Source organism: Petaurus breviceps, unplaced genomic scaffold (assembly GCF_028583685.1).
Source record: "Petaurus breviceps papuanus isolate PSGF00001 unplaced genomic scaffold, PetGlider_PUasm1.0 187, whole genome shotgun sequence".
NCBI classification, from domain to species: Eukaryota; Metazoa; Chordata; class Mammalia; order Diprotodontia; family Petauridae; genus Petaurus; species Petaurus breviceps.
This window is the reverse complement of record NW_027185799.1, coordinates 7422962-7444511: the sequence shown is the minus strand read 5'-3', so window position 1 is coordinate 7444511 and position 21550 is coordinate 7422962. Positions and strand designations below refer to the sequence as shown.

The window sequence follows — 21550 nt, the reverse complement described above, 5'->3', positions numbered from 1 at the left end:
AATGTTATCAATGCATTCTTTGACATTAAGCATCATCTTGCAATTCATAGACTGGTACCCCATATTCTGTGGTATTTCTTTGTACCATTTTCCATGTAGTTCTTTTCTCCCAGGAAAAGGATAATAATCTGTGATTAATACATTAATTTATGTACTTTTCTCTAATACAGGAAGTACTATATGTGATCAGATCAGGATGCATGGAGGAAGTAATGCATATGAAAGCTGGAAGGGACCTTAAAGATCATGTGACTCAATTTTCCTCATTTTGCAGATGAAGAAAGTGAGACCCAAGAATGAAAGTGACCTGGTATATGGCAAAGACAAGATTTGAACCCAGGTTTCCAACCTTTGAATCTATTGCTTTGTTAATCACCACAGGAAGAGCAAAAAGATGGCAAGAGGGTTCCAGGAACAAATTTTGCTCAATTCAGGGTAGGTCAATATTACCCCATTCCACACACACCATTCTCAGTTAAGTATATACAACTTTCACTGAATTTTTGTAACTTATAAATGGTAGCTGAATTGGGGCCTTTCTTTTTGGTAGGGGGAGAATACAAGAATTGGGGGGGGAATAACTTTTAACATAACTGTTTTCAATAGCATGCCAATAAAATTATATAGAACCAGAGGCTTTAAAGATAAGAATTATTAGCACAATGGAACCTGGGCAGTATCTACTTGGTAGTTGTGGGTTTCATTCTAAGCAATACTTATTGGACCAGTAAGTCTGACCCAGTAACTTTGGACTTTTTTTCTTCTTAATCAGAATGTAGAAATATCCCAAGGAATTGTTTCTGCCAGTCTTTAGATTAATTACAAATAAAAAATTACAATAAAAATATAATAAAAAATTCTATGCCCAGTATTTCTGATATTTTTTCATTATTAGTGCTGTCTTTAGGAGGCAAATACTTGGAGTGTTTAAAGAGTCATTGTTAACTTGTTACAGCAAGGGTAATATTGTTGACATCCAAAGTCCAGCAATTCTATTTTAGAGAACATGTCATAACCCCAAAGCATCAGGGAATGATATTCAGTAGAGGAAGGTTGTACAAATCTATCAGCAGAAGTGTCAATATAAAGTCCAAGTGTGACAGAGTACACAAGTAATAAAGGGGCAAATGTTAACAGAGCTGCCTCTTAAAAAATGCCAGTAACCCAAGACTGTACTCTTCCTTAGGAGTCATTTCCAGGAATAATTGTCATTGACCTGTTTAAGTGTAGATTGTGATGATAAGGTACTAACCTGCTGTTGGTGCCAGAAGGTGGTTAGGGAAATAGAGAGAGGAGGAAGAATGAAGATGATCCCAAGACTTTCTGAAAGATGGCTCATTGAGCTGCTATGGTTAATCCCAACTCTGATTCATTATCTCCAATGCAACAAGAAATGCACCAAACAAAAAAATGCCAAGAGTAGCCCCTACATTTTTCAGTCTGGGGGAAATGGGGGAAAACTTAGTCTTTGGGGGGAAAAAGTTTTTGTAGAAATGAAATCAAAGACAGCTATAATTAGAAAAGACAGAGATTGTAAAAAAAAAATTGCACTGAATATCTCTGAAAAAAGTCTAACATCCTGAACCTATAGAGAAATGAAGTGAAGCTATAAGACTGAGAGCTATTCCTCAGAGGCAAGTAGTCAAAGGATATGGACCAGAACCTTTCTTTCTTTCTTTCTTTTTTTAATCTCTTGATATACAGACTTCATTGCTGGTTGGTATTGCTGGATCAAAGGGTATGCATAGTTTTTTTTAATTAAAAAAATTTTTTTTTTGCTTTTTTGGGAGGGGGAAGGCAGGGCAGTTGGGGTTAAGTGACTTGCCCAAAGTCACACGGCCAGTCAAGTGTCTGAGGCCGGATTTGAACTCAGGTCCTCCTGACTCCAGGGCTGGTGCTCTATTCACTGCACCACCTAGCTGCCCCATGGACCAGCACTTCTCAAAAGAAGAAAAATGAATTATCAGCAGGCATAAGAACATGTCTTCCAAATCACTAGCAATTAGAAATATAATTTGAGCAACAATAAGTATCACCTCAAATTGACAAAGATGAAGACAAAATCCAATGTTGGAGAATGGAAAGACAGTCATGTGATTGACTTCATTACTCATAGAGTTGTCCAACTATTTTGATCAGCTCCAAGATAGCTGTGAATATTCCCCAGGGATCTATTCCTGGTACTGTGCTGTTTTAACATTTTTATCAATGACTTGAGTAAAGACATAAATGGAATTCTCATCAAATTTTCAGATCACACATAGCTTGGAGGAATAGCTTACAAACTGGGAAACAGAATAAGGATATTAAAAGATCTTGATAGGTAAGAATATAAGGATGAACATAATGGGGCTAAGTGTTATAAGGATAGATGGAAAATTTTCAGTTATTTAATCAACAAGCATTTATTAAATGCCTACAATGCCTCCAGGCATTGTGCAAAGCACGGAGGAAACAAAACCAAAAGTAAAACATTCCTGCCTTAAAGACAATTACATTTTTCTTGACAAGACATGTACATATATAGGTATATACAAGATATTAACCAGTTAATCAATCAGCAAGAATTTATTGAGCTTGCTATGGGCCTGGCAGAGAAGATACATATAAAAGAGAGGCAAAGTAACCTTAGAGAAGAAGGCACTGGCTGCTGGAGGGAACAGGAATGACCTTCTGTAGAATGCGGTACTTGAGTTTTGAAGGGAACTGTGAATCCCAAAAGCTAATTCCCAATTCTAAAAGGTAAGAAAAGAGAGTCTTCCAGGATGGGAAATAGCTAGAGTAAAGGCAAGGAGATGGAAGGTAGAGTTTGGTGTGTGAGAAACACCACATAGAATAGTATGAATGGACCATAGAGTGTGTGGAAGAAAGTAATATGCAACAATAGTAGAAAAGTGGGAAAAGACCAGGTTTTGAAGAGGTTTGAATGCCAAACAGAGGGTTTTTACTTTTGGGTTAAAAAATAGGCTTCACAAATATAAGATGGGGAGGCATATTTAGATAACAATTTGAAAGGGATTTGAGAGTTTTAGGAGACTGAGTCAATATTGTGATATGGTAGACAAAAAACCTAATGGGATCCTGGGTTCATTAAAAGAGGCATAGTAAGGTCATCACAGTGCCACTACACTGTACATTTAGTTGTAGGACATTGATAAATAGGTGAATATCTAGAGGCAAGCAAGATTGCAAGCAAACATCTTGAATCCAGGCCATATGAAACATAGGTTGTGTTTGTCCTTTGTTCTCCAAGAGGACCATGATGGAGTGACTTACAGCTGACATTGATTTGAGTGAGGGAGGGCTGTGCAAGGTCACCAGCCTCACTTTTCTTCTCCAGAGCCATCTGGGTCCAGTGGACAGATATTCATCAGGATGGCTGGAGATGGCCCAGGATGCAATGGGTGATGCTGGCCCTTTAAGGCTAAGGTCTTTTCAGGTTCTCACTTTGAGCAAGGTAAATGCCCATTCAGTGAATAAGCCTTTTTAAGAAGTGAGTCAAGGGATGGCCCCTTTAATAAAAAAAAAAATCAAACTGGAAGGGGAAGACCCTCAGACTAACTGGCCAAAAGAGAAAGTTACCATTGATATTCACTGTGAGTCAGGGGGACCCAAAAAATAGCCATTAAGTGGTGCTTGGGCAAGGACCTGTTGTGGTCCAATCAATGAACTCCAGAGTGAAATGGGCTTAAGTCTTGGTCTTTGAGAAAGAGATCTAACCAGTAAATTCCAAGTGAATTAGGCAGCTTTCATCCATTAAAATTTGTCTTCCTTTGGAGAGGAGAGGCAGATGCAAAGGCAGAGGTGCCGAGCTACATTACCCAACTGGCTAGGTCCCTATTCAGGCGCCTCAGACTAAGACAGCTCTGGAGGAGAAAGTGAGGCTGGTGATCTGCACAGCCCTCCTTCAGTCAAATCAAAGTCAACTGTAAGTCCTGTCATCATCTCCCTGATGTCATGGTCCTCTTTCAGAACGAAATACAAACGCAACCTAAGAAACATAGCAAGACTTGTATGAAGTGACCCAGGGTGAAGAAAGCAGAGTCTAAAGAACCAAATACATAATGAATATAATAATGTAAGAGACAACATTGAAATGCACAAAATTCACATAAAGAGCTATAGAAAAAGTTGGCACCATGCCATCAAAATTAAGGCTTATCTTTTTTTCTATTTATGATGGGTAAAATAAGGCAGGAGGCCACATTTAATGTCAGTTTGAAGTGCAATGTGGTAAATTTTGCTTTGCTTTACTCTTTTTCAAAGAATATACTTTATGTTTCTTGGGAAACAATTTTTTGTGGGTATGTTTTTTTTTAAATTTTTTTTGCCAAAGTGAAATGAATTGATAAAAAAAATGGAAAAAGAATGTTCTAGGTTAAACTCTTCTTTGTTCCCATTGTAGTATGAGTTCATAGGTCACAGAAAAAGAACTGGAAGGAATGTCAGAAGCCATCTAGTACATCCCTTTCATTTTATGGCTAAGGAAACACAGAGGTGAAATGGTCTAAGGTCATTCAGGTTTAGAGTTAAAGGTGAGGATGGCTAGGTGGTGCAGTGAATAGGGCTCCAGCCGTGGAGTCAAGAGGACCTGAGTTCAAATCCGGCCTCAGACACCTAACACTTACTAGCCGTGTGACCCTGGGCAAGTCATGTAACCCCAATTGCCCTGCCTTCCCCCCTCCAAAAAGAAAAAAAGAAAAAAGAAGAGTGAAAGGTGGGATTTGAATACAGGCCCTGGGTGTCAACACTGACATAGATTTAGTGCTCTTTCCACTGAATCATACATTTCTTAAGGATGATTTACAATGATCATTAAAGCCCACTACTCAACTCAAATACCCGAAAAATTACGGCAGAGTTTGGGTCACATGCTGCACTTTAAGTCAAGACATTAGCCATAGTGAATACTTTGAAAATGTATAGTTTAATAAAATCAACATGGCAGGTTTAGGACATAATAAAAGTTGTTCAGAGAAACCTTTTCCAAGTCTTTTGATGATAATACCACTTCCATCATCCTTAATTGGTTCTAAGGTAATCACCTTTAATAGGAATGAAAGATGACATCTAAAGTTGTCATTATCCACATCATTAGAAACAATTACAGTTATAATGGTGCATTGACTATTGATAATTGCAACCAGGGGTCTACCTTGGTTTTTAGCCAAGTGACATATTGGTGAGTGTCTTGAGAATAAATTTGATTGAGATGTTAGTTCTACTTAGAAACAAACTGATTTCTCTATTTTCGAACTCTATCCCTTTAAATCATTCTATATACTGCTAACAGATTAATGTTATTAATTCACAGATCTTATTACATAACTCTATGGCTCAAAAACCTTTATAGTTTTCCCATTGTTTACTGAGTAAAATCCTAACTGGACCTCAAGGCCTTCTCCAATTTCATCTCGATATACCTTTCCAGCTTTTCCTCAAACTGCCACCCTTTGCATAACCCATAGAAACAGCCAGACTTGATTGCTAATTGTTCCATTAACTTACTCTTTAGTTTTCAACCTCTGTGACTAATCTTCCTTTGTTGAACTGCTACCTATTCTTCAGGACCCAGCTCCAATGAAGCAAGAATTCAGTTTCACATGATTGGTGCAATTCACCAATCAAAATTTGGTAGAATATCACTCATTGTTGATATCAGGGTCCTTAATTTCCTGTTTCTGTGTGTGATTTGGATGATATGTCTCATAACTGCCTGCTGGCTGAGAACTGAGGACCAACCTATGGCAGTCGAGAGAGGGCAAGGGTGTGGCAATTTTGAGAAGAACACCTCACCTTCTGAGATTTGGAAAGACAAGTTCATTGAGATAAGTAGACATTATCCTACTGAATATAGGGTCAGTGTCTTTGACTTTCCCTCTACTTAGGGATAGAATAAAAGAAAACTCTGTAAAGTTCTACAAGGAGAAATTCAGAGATAAGCGGGTGTGATGTGCTGTGGCATATGACCTAAGGAAGCAGCTCCTGGGGGAAGTCTTAGGTGAATGCTGGAAGATCCTTTTGAGGAGAACCATTTTTGTAACTTATCATTTTGTGTCCCTAGAGTGGCAACAAGGCATCAGCGTGCATTGACACTGCCCAAGAGAATGACAGTGCCAAAAAGAGGGACACAGTTATGTTAGTAGAGAGGAGGCAAAGACGGAGAGAAACAGGCACTGACAGGGCTTATCTGAATGTCCTGGTAGATCTGGCAACTACTGAGTGAGAAGGCTTTTGGAGTTGGTACCGAGACATGGGATGAGGCTCTTTGAGACTCAGACTTAACTTGTGGCTGATTTCTGGGCTGTGCGTTGATGTTTATATGGAACCATTTCCAGGTGTTTGCTAATTTCTGGGGGGGAAATGTGCCCCTCCCTTCCCCCCAAGATAGCCTGAGTGACAAGCACCAATGTAGTAGTTACACACAGAAGAAGCAGTCACTGCTACCTTATCTTTACTTGCTATTTCAGCCTATTCTGAACTCACTTCAGTGTTGGGTAGCTGGATCCGAACTTTCACAGCAAATCTAAATCATTTACTTCTCCTGTTCCTTTCCAAATGTCAGATTTTAGCAAAGAAAAAAAAATCCCTAGAATAGCAGTAGTGATAGTTGGATAATCCCCAGGGTTACTTGGTTAGAGTCTTTCAGCGTAAAAATGACTTCCTGGAGAAAGCTGATTCTTTTTGGAAGCAACACTTTTCAGGCCCCCAACATATCATTGGACTTATAGAAGTAGTCCTTTGTTAAATTATTTTTTAAAAAATTAAAGAGAATTCCAAAATAGATACAGGAACCTGATCATACCTATTGCAAATATAGCTGTTCCCATTCTACCAACAGGGAAATTGAGGCAGTGAGGGTCTTCAATTAGCAATGTTCTTCTTTCTGTCTCAAAAACAAACTCTGTGCTATTAAAAAAAAATTCAAACACAATAAATATATTTTGTGTCCAAAAAAAGAAAAAAAACCCAGTGTAATAAATAACTCAAACATGGAAAGAAAACAAGCAAGCCATTGGTTTTTCTGGCTAAATTTTTCCTTGGCCTTTTTCTTAGTTTATTCTGTCATCTCATTTTAGATCTCAGCTATGATCATCATAAAAACAGCAGACCCTTTTGGTCAGTCTGACCAAGTTTTCCTCCCTCTGAATCAAGTTCTAATTCCTACCTGGATCTTGTTGCTGGGGTTTTGTTTATTTGGTTGTTTCAATGTGTTTATGTAAATTTTTATGTATTTTTTTTTTTTTTGGCTTTTAGAGAAAAGAGCCCAAAGCACAGCTGGCCCACCATTTACTGAATGGATTTCCCTGTTCGATTTTCTAGAGAAACTTCCCTGCTCAAACCTTTACTACCCAAATATCAAATAACCTTCTAGTTTTCAAATTCCCCACTAATCCCAAGTCTCTATTGTTATTTGGCATCTTTATATTATGAGATGCTTTATAATAATATTATCATAATAATATGATAGTATTGTGTGATTCATGTCCTTTGAGACTGAATTTTCTCACCAGTGATGCACCTTCTCAGGTCATCATCAAATTCATCTCATATGACCCAATAGAATTGTTCTGGAGGACTAATGGTGATCTCACAGCACCTGGAACTTCAGCATCTTTCTCCTGGTTGATGTATGAACCAGATTGCTGAAAGAGATTATTTATACCCTCTTGTATGAAAAAAGGAAACTAATAACACTGTTTATAGATAATAAAAATATTTCACAATTTTTTGTACCTGAATAGCATTTATGTCCTTGCTGTGATTTCACAAAGTGGATCAATAGAGTAGTTATACACATGTTTTCTTGACACGAAAAATTATATATGTATACATAATATCAATGTCTTTCATTCATACAGTGCTTTATAGCTTTCACATACGTTAATGCATGTAATCCTTGTAACAAACCTGTGAAGGAGGAAGGACAGGGATAAATATTCCCATCTATTTCACAAAGTACTAATTACAAATCCCAGTCAACTAATGTCAACCAGAAGCAAGATTTATTCCCCAACTACTTCATCTACTGCTATGGGACCTTCACCCAATCTACTACTGCCAACCACTCTGTGTGCCCTTTTCCAAAACTTCTGCTTTACTCTAACAAATGCTTTTACATCCTTAAATTTTTCCAAGACAGCTTCTTCCAAATAAAAGAGGTTTTCACTGGAGGACACCATATCCCTCCAAACCCTTTCCAATAGAGGCCAATCCTTCTCTACATCCTCCTCTAACAAAACCAAGAAGAGAAGTTGGTATATTCCCTGCTGCCTGGTGTTATTTCCAGAATAATTCCTCAAAAAATTTTCTTCTCTTCTTCTTCCTCTTTGTGTCATCTATGGAATTCTAAGTTGCTTACCCACCTTTCTCAATGACTTTAACTTCTGACTTATTATCTTTTCTCTTTAGGTTTTCTCTCCCTCCCCCCTCCCCAACCCCCAGCATTCCCTCATGCCTGGAATTCATTACCTTCTGACCTCTATGTCCTAAAATGCCCAACTTTCTCAAAAAATCAGCTCAAATGTCAACTCCTACATGAAGACTTCCCTGACTCCCAACCCTACCTCTCGGCACCAAGGCACCATAAGGAAGAGACAAGAGGCAAAAAGTGCCAGGCAAGTCAAACCACCACTACTTATGGGACTGTTATCTCCCTTTATATCTTGATGGAGATAGCCCAGGTCCCTGAACCTAGGGAAGAGTATTGTCCCCAAAATCACCAGACTTGTTTTCAGGCTAGTCCCTATAGCCACCACTGAGGGGAGAAATAATTATCTAGAAGAGGCCCATATTCCTCATCAGCACCACCAACTATTGATCAATAGGAAAATCGGCCCTGGAGCCCCCAGAGTGACAGCACCCTCCCTCCTCCAGCCATCCATCCTGTTTCCAGCCCTGTCCTCATAGCCACCATTTGAAAAAACAATTCTGTAGAGACAGGGCCAGTTGTTCCTATAAACTGCCAACAAAGCAAGCAAGCCAGCATAGCTGAAGGAATAAGGCCCCCTGAGGAGGAAACATGAGGCAACATGTACTGGGCAAGCCAAACCACCACTATCTTGACCACTATTGTTCAGTCACTTTTCAGTCCTGTCTGACTCTTTGTGACCCCATTTGAGGTTTTCTTTGCAAAGATACTGGAATGGTTTGCCATTTCCTTCCCCAATCTTGACCACTATCTCACCTCATACCCTGCTGAAGATAGTCAAGGACCTTAAACCCAAGAGCTTTGGAATAACCAGTGCTTTCAAGCAAGTACCCACAATCCCCATCTTGGGAAGCAGGAGGGAGGCAGCCTGACAACTACTCCTGTAGATGCTACCTCCACAGGTCTGAAGACACAGAAAAAAAGTTCTTGTCATCAAAGTCTTTGGTGCTCTCAAATGGTTCAACATTAGAAAGGGGTGGGATTTTTAAGTTAAAATGATATCAAAGAGGAACCATTGCCATCTGTTTTGATGCTGCACACTCAGGATCATGGGACTTTCATCTTACTTGCTGTTGAAACAGTCCATATGAGTTTTCCCTCCTATTAGAATGTGAGCTTCTGGAGAGTGAGGACTGTTTGACATTCCTGTTTGTGTCTCCAGAGTTTAGAGCAGTGCTTTGCACACAGTAATGATTAATCAATGTTTTAGTCATTTATTCATAAGTAGTATCTCCCCTGAAATTACCTTATTTTTATTTTACATGTATGTGTATATGTAAACACACATAAGGATGTATACAGACACATATAGACACACATACATGTGCAAACACATATATACACACATACAAGCACATTCCTTCCATATAGGGACTATTTCATTTTTTGTTGTCATAGCCCTGTAGTATAGCATTTCTTAGCACATAGTAGGTGCTTGATAACTGTTTGTTTTACCCTATTCCCTGCCATAATCTTCAAAATTTCTATTAATGACCCAATTTTTATTCAATATTTATATTAATGATCCAATACCTTGACCTCATACTTCAGTTCCAAACATAGACCTCTCCATCCCATTTGAAGCAAACACTAAAACTCTTGGATTGGTATCCCCACTTCTTCTAACTGACGTTCATATGACATATACTCAAGATCTTTCACCATCTTGGAAGCTCTCTGGTTTGTCAAAATGACCTTGCTGAAGTACAGTACTCCAGCTGGGATCTGGATAGGGCACAGTACAAGGTGGCCATCACCTCCTCACTTTCAGACACTATACTTTGAATTCAGCCTAGGACTATATTACTTTTTTGACTCCCATATCATACTGTTGACTCATATTAAGTTCACAGTTCAAGAAAATTCTTTTTCAGATAAACTGGAAACTAGATATACTTCTTCCATCTTGTACTTGTGGAACTGATTTTTATTTTAAAGCAAATTTGTTGTCATTTAGTCATTTCAGTCATGTCCAGCTCTTCATGATCCCATTTGGAGTTTTCTTAACAAAGGTACTAGAGTGGATTACCATTTCCTTCTCCACCTCATTTTTCAGATGGGGAAACTGATACAAACAGGGTAAAGTGACTAGCCCAGTCACATAGCTAGTAAATGTCTGAGGCCAGATTTTAATTCAGGTAGAAGATTTTTCCTGACTCCAGGCCTGGTACTCTATCCACTGTGCTACCTAGCTGCCCTATTTTAAGCAAATATAAAACTTTAAATATACACCTATTACATTTCTTCTTAGTCTCGTCCCAAAGTTGTAGCCTGCCAAGACAGTTTGAATTCTCACTTTGTTATCTAGCAAAGAAGTTGCCTCTCCCAGCTTGTGTCACCTGTGTCTATACCTTTATGCAAATCACTGACAAAAATGTTAAAAAGCATGTCTCCTGAACGCTGTTCAGTGGTGTGCTCCCCTAATACCTCCTTCCAAGTTTCCATCATACCATTAATGGCTACTCTTTGGGTCTGGCCATTCAACCAGTTTTCCGTCCTCTATCATCCAATAGAGAACAGTGTGAGAGGCTTTGCCCAGTGATTTTCTGAAATCTCAGTAAACCACATTTATTGTGTTCCCTGATCTACCAGTTTAGTAACCCTGTCAAAAAAGGGGGGGGGGAAGGAAAGAGAAGGTGAGTCTGTCATAACCTGTTCTCAATGAAGCTACGCTGGCTTTTTGTGGTCAATCTGCATCCTGTCCTAAGCTGCTAGCCCTTTCCTTTTTAGTTCAACAACATAACTATATCCTCTTTTGAGTCACCTATTGCATGTACTCACTTGCAAAGCCAACCTTTTATAACTGCCTTAAAAAATAATTCTGACCAACATAGTAAAAAAAGCAAAGATGAGTCACCGAGCTCAACTTGTTTTGTGTGGTAAGTTTATTTTAAGGAGGAAGGGGAGGCTATCTCCCTCCTTGATCATTTGCTCCTTGGACCACTTGCTTTGTGTGTTGGGGAACAATGGTTCACAAAGATTGTGCTAAATTTTGATAGATGTGATGTTACATTCTCCCTCTCTCACACACTGAAATGGTAAAGTGGAAAGAATCCACCAATGGATTTAGAGTTGGAGAACCTGGGTTCATATATTATTTCTGCCACTCAGGTGACCTTGGACAAGTTACAATCTTTCTATGACTCAGTTTCCTCATCTGTAAAATGAAAAGGGTTCAATTAGAGGGCCTTTAAGATCATTTCCTGCTTTAAATCTCTGATGCCATGAAACTATATCTTCTATATTCCCCAGCTTCAGTATCCAGCTGCAGTTTACTATCTTCCTTGTATGGCAAAGGTCACAATAATCTTTGTGCCTTGTAGGCACAAAGCTCCTCTGATTTCAATTACTGGAAAAGTAAAGAAAGAAGAGGGTGAAAGGGTGAGGGAGAGAAAGGAGAGGCAGAGGGATCCCAGGGCCCAGGTGTGGAGGGCTGATTGCCTGGGAACCCTTTTATGCTGCCAACTAAAAATGTTAAATGTACCATGATTCCTGGGTCCAAGAATGCTGTGCTGTGACCAGAAAGAGTTTAAGAACTAGTATTGTAGAGGGAATTCCTATTCCTATATAGTCTGGACTGTATGACTTCTGAGAGTTTTTCTATGCCCAAGATTCAATGAGATTCCATGCTTAACCTTGGGGAAGGCACTACTCACTCTGTGGTTAAGATTTCCTTTTTTTTGTGTGTGATTAACTTTTTCCTTCTGTGCCTTAGGTGATTGGAAAACTGAGCGGTGGGAAGATGGCGAGGTGTACAGGTGCTGCTGTTTGCACTGAGATGTTCTCACAATGGAAGCAGCTGGCAAAGAGAGTGGTTTTATTACACCATAATTTCCACAGGGATATTCTAAGGTGTCAGGAATTAGGAAAGCTTTTGGTGAGCTCTGACTGGTGAATGTAAAAACTGGCCTTGGTGAAGGGAGGGCTGAGAAGTCTTGATAGAGTGATTGGTGAGAGTAAATGACTATTGTGGTGAGAGTGAGGTGTCAGGGGAGATCTTGGTAATGGCTGAAGGTGTGGGGCTGTGGAAGAAGCCCTGGGATATTTCCCCTTGGGCCTCTTTTCCCTGGGTTATCACTGTGTAATGGAGAAGGTATTCACAGGTGTTGGTCTAGGTTCATAGGGAAGCTGTTACACTATCACTGCACACTGTGTTGTACGGGAAACAAGGGTTAATTAAACTTTGAAGTCAAATACAGTTTATTGCAGCTTATTTGAGTTATGCCAGCTGAGTTTGCTATCTCTAGAAAAGTGTATTGGGAGAACTGGCTTACCCAACATTGTGAAGTGAGTACCTGTGTACCTAACATGGTTCTTCTGATTTGTAGAGTAATATGTTATGCTTAATAAAAAAATACCTGAGTAGGGGGCAGCTAGGTGGCACAGTGAATAGAGCACTGACCCTATTTGAGTTCAAATAGGACCTCAGACACTTAACACTTACTGTGTGACCTTGGGCAAGTCACTTAACTCCAATTGCCCTGCCTCCAAAAAAGCAAGCAAAGAAACAAACAAACAAACAAAAAACACACCAAAAATCCCCACAAAAAATACCTGAATAGTTCTTTAAAAAAATCCATTTCCTAATTCTAGCAGAAAATCAAACCCAGCATGACCAAAATGGGATATTTGGAATTGTTGAATGCTATAGCTACCTTTTAAAGAATGTCTAGTCTAATCCTTTTATTTTGCATTGGAAGAAACTGGATTTTTTTCCTTTTTATTCTGAACTAAAAAGATAAACAAAATCTGTATTTCCATTTAAATAGTAGAACAGAAAAATGGAACCATATATGAAATTACAGATCTCAATTATATTTGTTGCTGCTCAGTCATGTCAGTTGTGTCCAACTCTTCATGATCCCATTTGGGGTTTTCTTGGCAAAAATACTGGAAGGGTTTGCTATTTCCTTCTCCAGCCCTTTTTACAGATGAGGAAACTGAAGCAGTGTTAAGTCATTTACCCAGAGGTCAAATTTGAATTCAAGTCTCTTGACTTTAAGCCTAGTGCTCTATCTACTGTGCCACCTAACTGCCTCTTAATTATATGCACCTTGCATTTCTTTTTAAGCAAGCACCTACTGAGATCAAACAGTAGCTTTCAAAGCTGTCCTGATTATCTGTGTTTCTTTCTGGACTTCCTTCTGTTCTCTTCTCTGATTAAAAAACAAACAAATTTAAATGACTTATTTTTCTTTCCTTTTTTTACTCTTTTACCCCTATCCATCTCACTCTTTCACTCAAGACTCACTGAAAAAAAGGGGGGGGGGAAGCCCTTGTAACAAATAAACATAATCAAGCAAAGCAATTTGCCAAATTGGCTGTGTCTGAAAATGTACTTCTTATTGTATCTCTTGAGTCTATCATCTCTCTGCCAAGAAATGACATGCTTCATCATCATTAGGATGAAAATCTATACGGTTGGGGGTAAAGTGCCCTGGCCACAGTCATATAGATTGTAAGTGGTAAAATGGAGATTTCAACTCAGAAGCAGTCATTACCAAAGAGCAAAGGTTCATCAGAAACAGATTTTGCCAAGTTAGCCTCATTTCCTTTAAAGGCAGAGTTATTGAAATATTAGTATTACCATAATATATTGATATTTCTGTAATGCATATTTATTTCAGTGAGGTGTTTGAGAAAATGTTTAATTTTTTCTTGTGAATGAGATGGGGAAACAGAGCCTGAGATGATAATCTTCTTAGTTGGATGTTGAATGAGTTGAAAAAAAGACTCAAAGAGTAATGTTTATAGCTCAATGGCACAATAGAGGGAGGTATTCAATGAGTATCCCAGGTATATTTCTAGGATTATGCTGTTCAACATTTCTATTATTTTCTTAGGTAAAAGCATGAATAGCATGTTTATCACATTGGCAAAAAGCACAAATATGGGAGTTATGGCTTTCACTTAGATGACAGAGTCAGTATATAGGAAAATCATGGGAAGCTAGGAAGATGGGCCAAATCTGATTAGAAAGAAATAGTAGGGGTGGGTGTAAAAATCATATACTTTGCATTAAAATTCAGTTATGTAAGTATAGTATTGAAAGTATAACTCAAAAAAAAAAAAGCAGGCGGCTAGGTGGCACAGTGAGTAGAGTAACGGCCCTGGAGTCAGGAGGACCTGAGTTCAAATCTGGCCTCAGACACATAACACAAAAAATAGCTGTGTGACCTTGGGCAAGTCATTTAATCCCAATTGCCCTCCAAAAAAAAGCAAAAAAAAAGGCAAGAACAACTCAACAAGAATTTTTGTGAAACAAAACCTTGGGATGGTTAAAGAATAGAAGTTAATCATTGAAACATCAACTATACAACATACAGAAACATAATAAGCATGATAGCCTAGGGTTCAATAAAGCAAACAACTCCAAATACAGGGGTAAGGACTCACTATTCAACAAACAATATTGGGAAAAATCAATCAAAAAAAGTTTGGCAGAAATTTGTTATAGACCAACACATCACACCATATACCAAGATAAATTCCAAATGAACACATGACATATGTAAAAGGTCAAATCAAATAAATTATAGGAGCAAAAAAAATACCTAGAACAGCCATGGTTAGGGAAAGAGCTCATGACCAAACAAGGGATAAGGTGAATCACAGAAGATAAAATGGTTGGTTTTGATCGCATAAAATTGAAAAGTTTTTTTTAATAAGTAATATTAATGCTGCTAAAATTAAAAGAGAAGAAATATACTGTAGTAATACTCTATTAGAAAAATACTTGTAGTAATTTTCTGTGATAAGGACCTGAAATCCAAGGAATATAGAGAACTGATTCAAATATAGAAAGACAAGAGCTATTCTACGGTAGATAAATGTTCAAAGGATACAAATAGGCAATTTTCAAAGGAAGAAGCCAAGTTATAAATAAACACATAAAAATGCTCCACATTACTATTGCAAAAGTTCAAGTTCAAGTATCTCTGGGGCCACTTCTTACCCATCAGATTGGCAAAAAAAATGATGAAAAAAGAAAATTACAATTGTTAGATATGTTGAGGTAGATCAAGTATACTATTACACTTTTTTTTTAAGCAATCAGGATTAAGTAACTTGCTCAAGGTTACATGGCCAGTTATTTCTGGGTGTGGTGCTGAGTATCTGAGCCCAGATTTGATCCAGGTCATCCCAACACTAGAGCCGGTGCTCTTACTCACTGAGCCACCTGGCCGCCCCTTACTATTACACTTTTGAAGAAGCTGTGAATTAGAACAGTCATTCTTGAAGGTAATTTAGGACTATGCCCCAAAAGTCATTGAAATATAAATGGACCTTGACCCAGTAATATATCAAAGAAAGAGGAAAAGGACCCATATGTACAAAAGTAATTATCACAACTCTTTTGTGGTGGCAAAAGTAAGGGGATACCCATAAATTGGGGAATTAGTGAAAAAAAAAATTGATGGCATATTAATGGAATGGAACATCATTGCTCCATAAGAAATAACAACATGGTTTCAGAAAATGAAGACATATGAAGTGATGTAAAGTGAGGAAAATCAAGAGAAAAAGATTGTGTTTGTGTGTGTATGTGTGTGTAACACAACATTATAAAGAAAAACAACTGAGAAAAAAACTTTTGAACTCTGATCAGTGTAATGACCAACCACAATTCCAGAGAACTGAGGATGAATCATGTTACCCACCTTCTGAGAGTGTGGTGATTTTCTCAAGGCATAGAATGAGACATTTTTGGACATATATAATGTGTATGTGTATGTGTATTTGCTTACTAAGAATATTTTAATCTAGGGTTTTATTTTTATTTTTTAATTGAAGGAGCAGTTGGAGAAGGGAAAAGGAGGATAGCAATAGAATTGCTAAGATGATAAAGAAAGACATCAAGAAAACAGGTCATTGCAGCATTGAAAAAATCTACCCAAGTGAACAAAAGTATAGTGAGCGTAAAACACCCATGAGCAGGACAGCTTTGAAAAAATAAGCTACATTTGTTATAAACTTGGAAGGAGAAGCAAACCAGACATAAGGCAAGTTTGTGGCTTCATGTGGAAGCCTCTGCTTAGGTTCTGCATTATAATTGGATGCTTATCTTATTTGTTGCTATGTTCAGAACCAAAAATATTTTAAAATAAAAAATAAAGAAGGCATAAGATTAATCAGAGAATCTGCAATCATAGAAACTGAGTGTCCTCGATTCCCAATGAGATCTAAGATGTGACAACACTCCTAATGGGATGACTGAAATGGAAAAGAGACAAATCCTGAAAGCTGAGAAGATTTGAGAGAACATGGCATTTGAGGGCACCTCACTGGGAATACTGAAGTCATCAAAGATGAGGGCAGAAAGTCAGACTGTAATCCAGGTACTTAGCTCCTTGGAAATGGGTAGAGTGGAAGTCTATAAATTCTGAACTTGAGAAAGGAGGAAAAAATAGTCTGAAGGCTAGAAGATAACTACAACATACATATGCAATGGGTAATATGGATGGATGAAATGAAACTCAAAGGAGAAGTGTTAAATGGAGGCCACAGAGGCAGATTCTGGAACTGCTCTGGAGAATAAGAGTAACGCCAATCCTCCTCCTGGCCCAATATATTGGGGGAATGGAACAAAGAACAGCTATCAGTGGATAGGGTGTCAAGGGATGAGATGTCTTCTAAAGAAAGCAGGATTTCCTTGAGCATGAGAAGATATAAAAAGCTTGAGAAAAAGTCAACTGAGACACTTTAAGTATAGGTTCAATGTTCTACAGGGATCTGTGGAAGGAGAAGACAAAGGTAGAAGGAGACTAGTTAGTGTTCTCTGATTGCTGGAATTAGGGTTGAGAAAGCTTGAGCTTGAATCTTACCTTGGATACTAATATCTGTGTGATACTAGACAAGGCTACTAATTCCTCTGGACTTCAGTTCTTTGTCTTTAAATTGGGCTTGATGGCATCTAAGTTTCCTTCCAGATTTAAATACTTATCGAATGAACTGCATAGGGAAGAGAGTATAGGAAAGTAATGGGAGAAAGTTTTTTTTTTCTAAATTACCTAGATAGATGGCAACTATGAACCATAGGATTTGGAAGAACAAGAGGTAGAAATTTTTTAGCCACAGTACAAGTGACCAAAAGGAATGGTCCTCTGGAGAGGCATGTATTGAAGGCCTCTAACCCCAGGTGCAGGGCAGCCATGCTTTCTTCTCCTTAGTGAGTATAGTTTTGTGCATGAGGTTAAAGAGTTCCAAGTATGATTGGAATTTCTACAAATGTTAATTGTGGTTGAAAGGGTGTTGCAGAGAAGGAGGCCTCAATCCTGGACTGCTTGCTGCTTACAGCCACAGCTTTTTCCCTCCTCATTGGTGGTGGCCCTTATCTTCTCCTGGTCAAGTGTGTGAGCTCTGGTCACATTAGGTTAGGACAGGATTGGTCTAAAGCATTTTAATGACTAATTTTTTAAATTCAAATTTTGCTTAGGAAAACACGGTATACTGGCTGTGAAGGTACAATTAAAAAGACACCTAAAGTCTTGGAGTTAGATTGCTTTGCTTCTTGGTGCAGAATACTATGGTTTGGCATGAGAAGTGACAAATTAGTTTCCAAATATATTGCTTCCAATAAAATAATCTTTTAAAAACAGTATTGTGGAATGCCATGCCTAACAAACCACAGTGTTTATTACTCTACAGTTTTATGACTTTGTGAGAAGTTATCTTTTCTCTTGCCCTGCCCACTGATCCCTGGAAAAATGAGTAAAATGAATGGAATGGTCCAAAAGGTCCATTTCCTGTGAATTCTAGAATTTGCCAGACCTAGTGAATTTTCAAAGGCAACAGAATATTTTCATTAAAGACTGACTCATGTGCCCAAGTCTTCCATTCTTTTTCTAAATGTCATCTTACAGAGATCTTGGCTTGGTTGACAAAGCACCAAACAGCTCACTGAAAAGTTTAACTGTTAGTCTAATTAGCTATTTAGAGTCATGTAGAAAAAAGCCAAAACACCCCAGACCATTACCTGGCTGTCTAGTTGGATTTCATCACTATTTTTTGTTTGTTTTTCTTTTAGTCAAACAATTATGAAGGTGGGCAGTATATTTGTTTACAACATGGATAGACTTTTTTTCCTGTGTCCCAAAACACTGGGATTAGTTATAAATCAGGTAAAACAAAAATAAAAACAGGAAAATAAGATGTAGCTAACTACATGAACTAGAAGAATGTAAGCTCCATGAGGACAGGAACTCTTTTATCTACACTGTGTCACAGGAGTGAGTACAATTTTTTACTTTTATCTTTTCATTTCATTTTAAAAATGCTGTCATATGTGTATGAGTATGTGTGTGTTTATGTATATAGCATAAGATAGGCATTTAATGTTTGTTGAATGAGGATTTTTTTTCTGCACAGAAATTTTGAATCAAAAGTATGTATGTATATGTATGTGTGTATAAACACCTATAATATAGTTACAAATTATGCACACACATACACCTATATTTTGGTTCGGACCTATGATTTCGTCTATATAGAGAGTTCTCTGGTGCATGCATATGGACAAGTGTTTGACAATTTGAAGTTTTAGAGTCTTGCCTGGGGCTCTGAAAAATTAAGTGATTTGTCCATGGTTACATTGCCAGTAAGACAGTATGTGGCCAAGGTAGGGCTTGAACTCATACTATCATGACTCCAAGGCAACCCTAGGATGTACAATACTACTCTGTCTCGTGTAGATAGATAGATAGATAGATAAATAGATAGATAGATAGATAGATAGATAGATAGAAAGAATAGAATAGATAGAAATATAGATATAGATACATAGATATAGATATAGATAAAGATAGATATATAGATATATAAAGAATAGAATAGATAGAAATATAGATAGATATATAAAGATAGATATATAGATATAGATACATAGATATAGATATAGATAAAGATAGATATATAGATATATAAAGAATAGAATAGATAGAAATATAGATAGATAGAAAGAAAGAAAAAGATAGATAGAAAGATAGATAGATAGATAGATAGAATATTCTTTAAGTCTACCTATATTTATATCTCTGTAGGTATTATATAATTCAGGGCTTCTTAAGATTTTTCCACTTGCCACCCCTTTTCTCATTTTGGCAGTGTTCCTTGGCGTTGGGTGACCTGAGGGCATGGTGCAGTGCAAAGTATACATGCTTTGTGTTCAGAACCAAGGCTGCAGTGACATTGTGAGATGCAACATGGGCAAATCCTACTAGAAATGCCTCAGATTCATTTAGGGCTTGATTTTGAATTAATTTTTTGGTCGTTGTGTGCTCAGAAACTTTTTACTGTTGCCAAAATTTTTGTGACACCATATGGGATCTCAACCCACAGTTTAAGAAGTACTGTAGTATATTGTATAAAATATCATATTAATGCATTAATAATATTAACATATTATATGTTATACAATAATGTATTCATATTATATGTCAAATACCTACACAGATATAGACATAAATATACTTAAAGAACATACATTCCTGGCAAAATTCTAGAAAATATTGTTAAAGGGATGATTAATTAACATCCCTGAAAAGACTTGATCACAAAGAGGTGGTTTGACTTCATCAAATAATAGTTATTTTTCAGTTGTTTTCAGTTGTGTCTGACTCAGTGATGCCATTTGGGGTTTTCTTGGCAAAGACACTGGAGTGGTTTGCCATTTCCTTCATTAGCTCATTTTACAGATGAGGAAACTGAAGCAAATAGTCATTGGTACTGCACTTATTTCTTTTTTTGGACAAAATTAAACTGGTAGACTAATGGCAGATTCTAGACATGGTTTGCCTCAGTCTCCACAAAGCATCAGAAAGAATCTGTCTGCTGGTCTGATGGACGAAATGGGGAGAGATAGTCAAATAACTATATAGATTTTGAAGTGATTTAATGCCTATTCTCAGAGTAGTAATTAATGGTAAACTTATCAGGAGATACCCTAGGAGACTTGTCATTGATTGGCTCTGTACTATTTAAAATTTTTAAAGAAATGATTTGGTAAAGATGCATATAGCATGCTTATCAGTTGTACAGATAACAAAAAGCAATAAACAATAGCTAATCCATTGGATGGAAAAGTTGGGGTCCAAATTATTGTTGAGAGGTTAGAAAATTGAACTAAATCTAAGTAAATGAAATTTAATAGCGATAAATAGCTTCAGATTTCAGGTTGTTTTTTTAAAATTAGCTTTATAAGTACAAAACAGAGGAGGTTTGACTAGACAGTATCCTTCTGCGGAAAAGAAAAAAAAAGCATTAACTTTTAGTGGACTGAAAGTTCAACATGAGTCAACACTGTGACACGGCAGCCAGAAAAAAAGTTGTTTCTTAATGTCCAAGATTAAGAAAGTGATGGTGTATGGTCAGATCATGACTAGAGAGTTTTATCTAGTTGAGGAATGGCATTTTAGGAAGGGCATCAATATCCTGTAGAGATCTAGTGACAAGAATGAAAGACTGTGAGTCCGTGCCAAATGAAGATCAATTTAAGAAATTGGGGATGTTAAGTTTGGGGAAGGGGGGAGAGGATGCTGAACATTTGAAATGCTGTCCTATTGAGGAAGGATTAAAATCATTCTATTTGGTTCTAGAAGGGACAAGGAGTCCTTAGATGGCATCTAACCGGGAGAGCACAGGTGTTGGAGTTAAGAAGACATGAGTTAAAAGCATGTCTTGGACTAGCAGTGGGCAAGTCAATTAACCTCTAACCTGTTTCCTCATCTATAAAATGGGGAAAATAATTACCCCTGCCTCATGGGATTGTTCTGAAAATTGAATGAGTTAATATGTGAAGTGCTTTGCAAACCTTAAAGCTCTATATAACTGCTAGTTATCTTCATCATCATCATCATCAACAACAACAACTAGAAGCCATGGGTTAAAGTTTCAGAAAGGCAGATTGAGATTTAAGAAAAATTTTCTTTAGAAATAGACATCCAAAAATGGCATATGTTGTCTTGGGAACTATAAAAGCACATGATACACAAGACCTTGGAAAGGCCATTAAGACAAAGCCTTATAAGTTATACTCTGAAGTATATCTTTGTCCATTTGGATTTTGGCCAGATGTACACACACACACACACACACACACACACACACACACACACACACACA

General features: G+C 37.6%; 1 long non-coding RNA gene across 2 annotated transcripts in view; it reads left to right on the top strand.

The window, feature by feature from the left end:
- Nucleotides 1-21550, top strand: part of LOC138163095 (uncharacterized) — a 60322-nt gene that overhangs the window by 26455 nt on the left and 12317 nt on the right. The window contains exons 3-4 of one of the 2 annotated variants that reach the window (XR_011168789.1): nucleotides 275-435; nucleotides 12147-13939. This is a non-coding gene — a long non-coding RNA (uncharacterized lncRNA). Of the gene's footprint in view, nucleotides 1-274; nucleotides 436-12146; nucleotides 13940-21550 lie in introns of those variants that run through there. The other variant, XR_011168790.1, reaches the window with a different exon arrangement.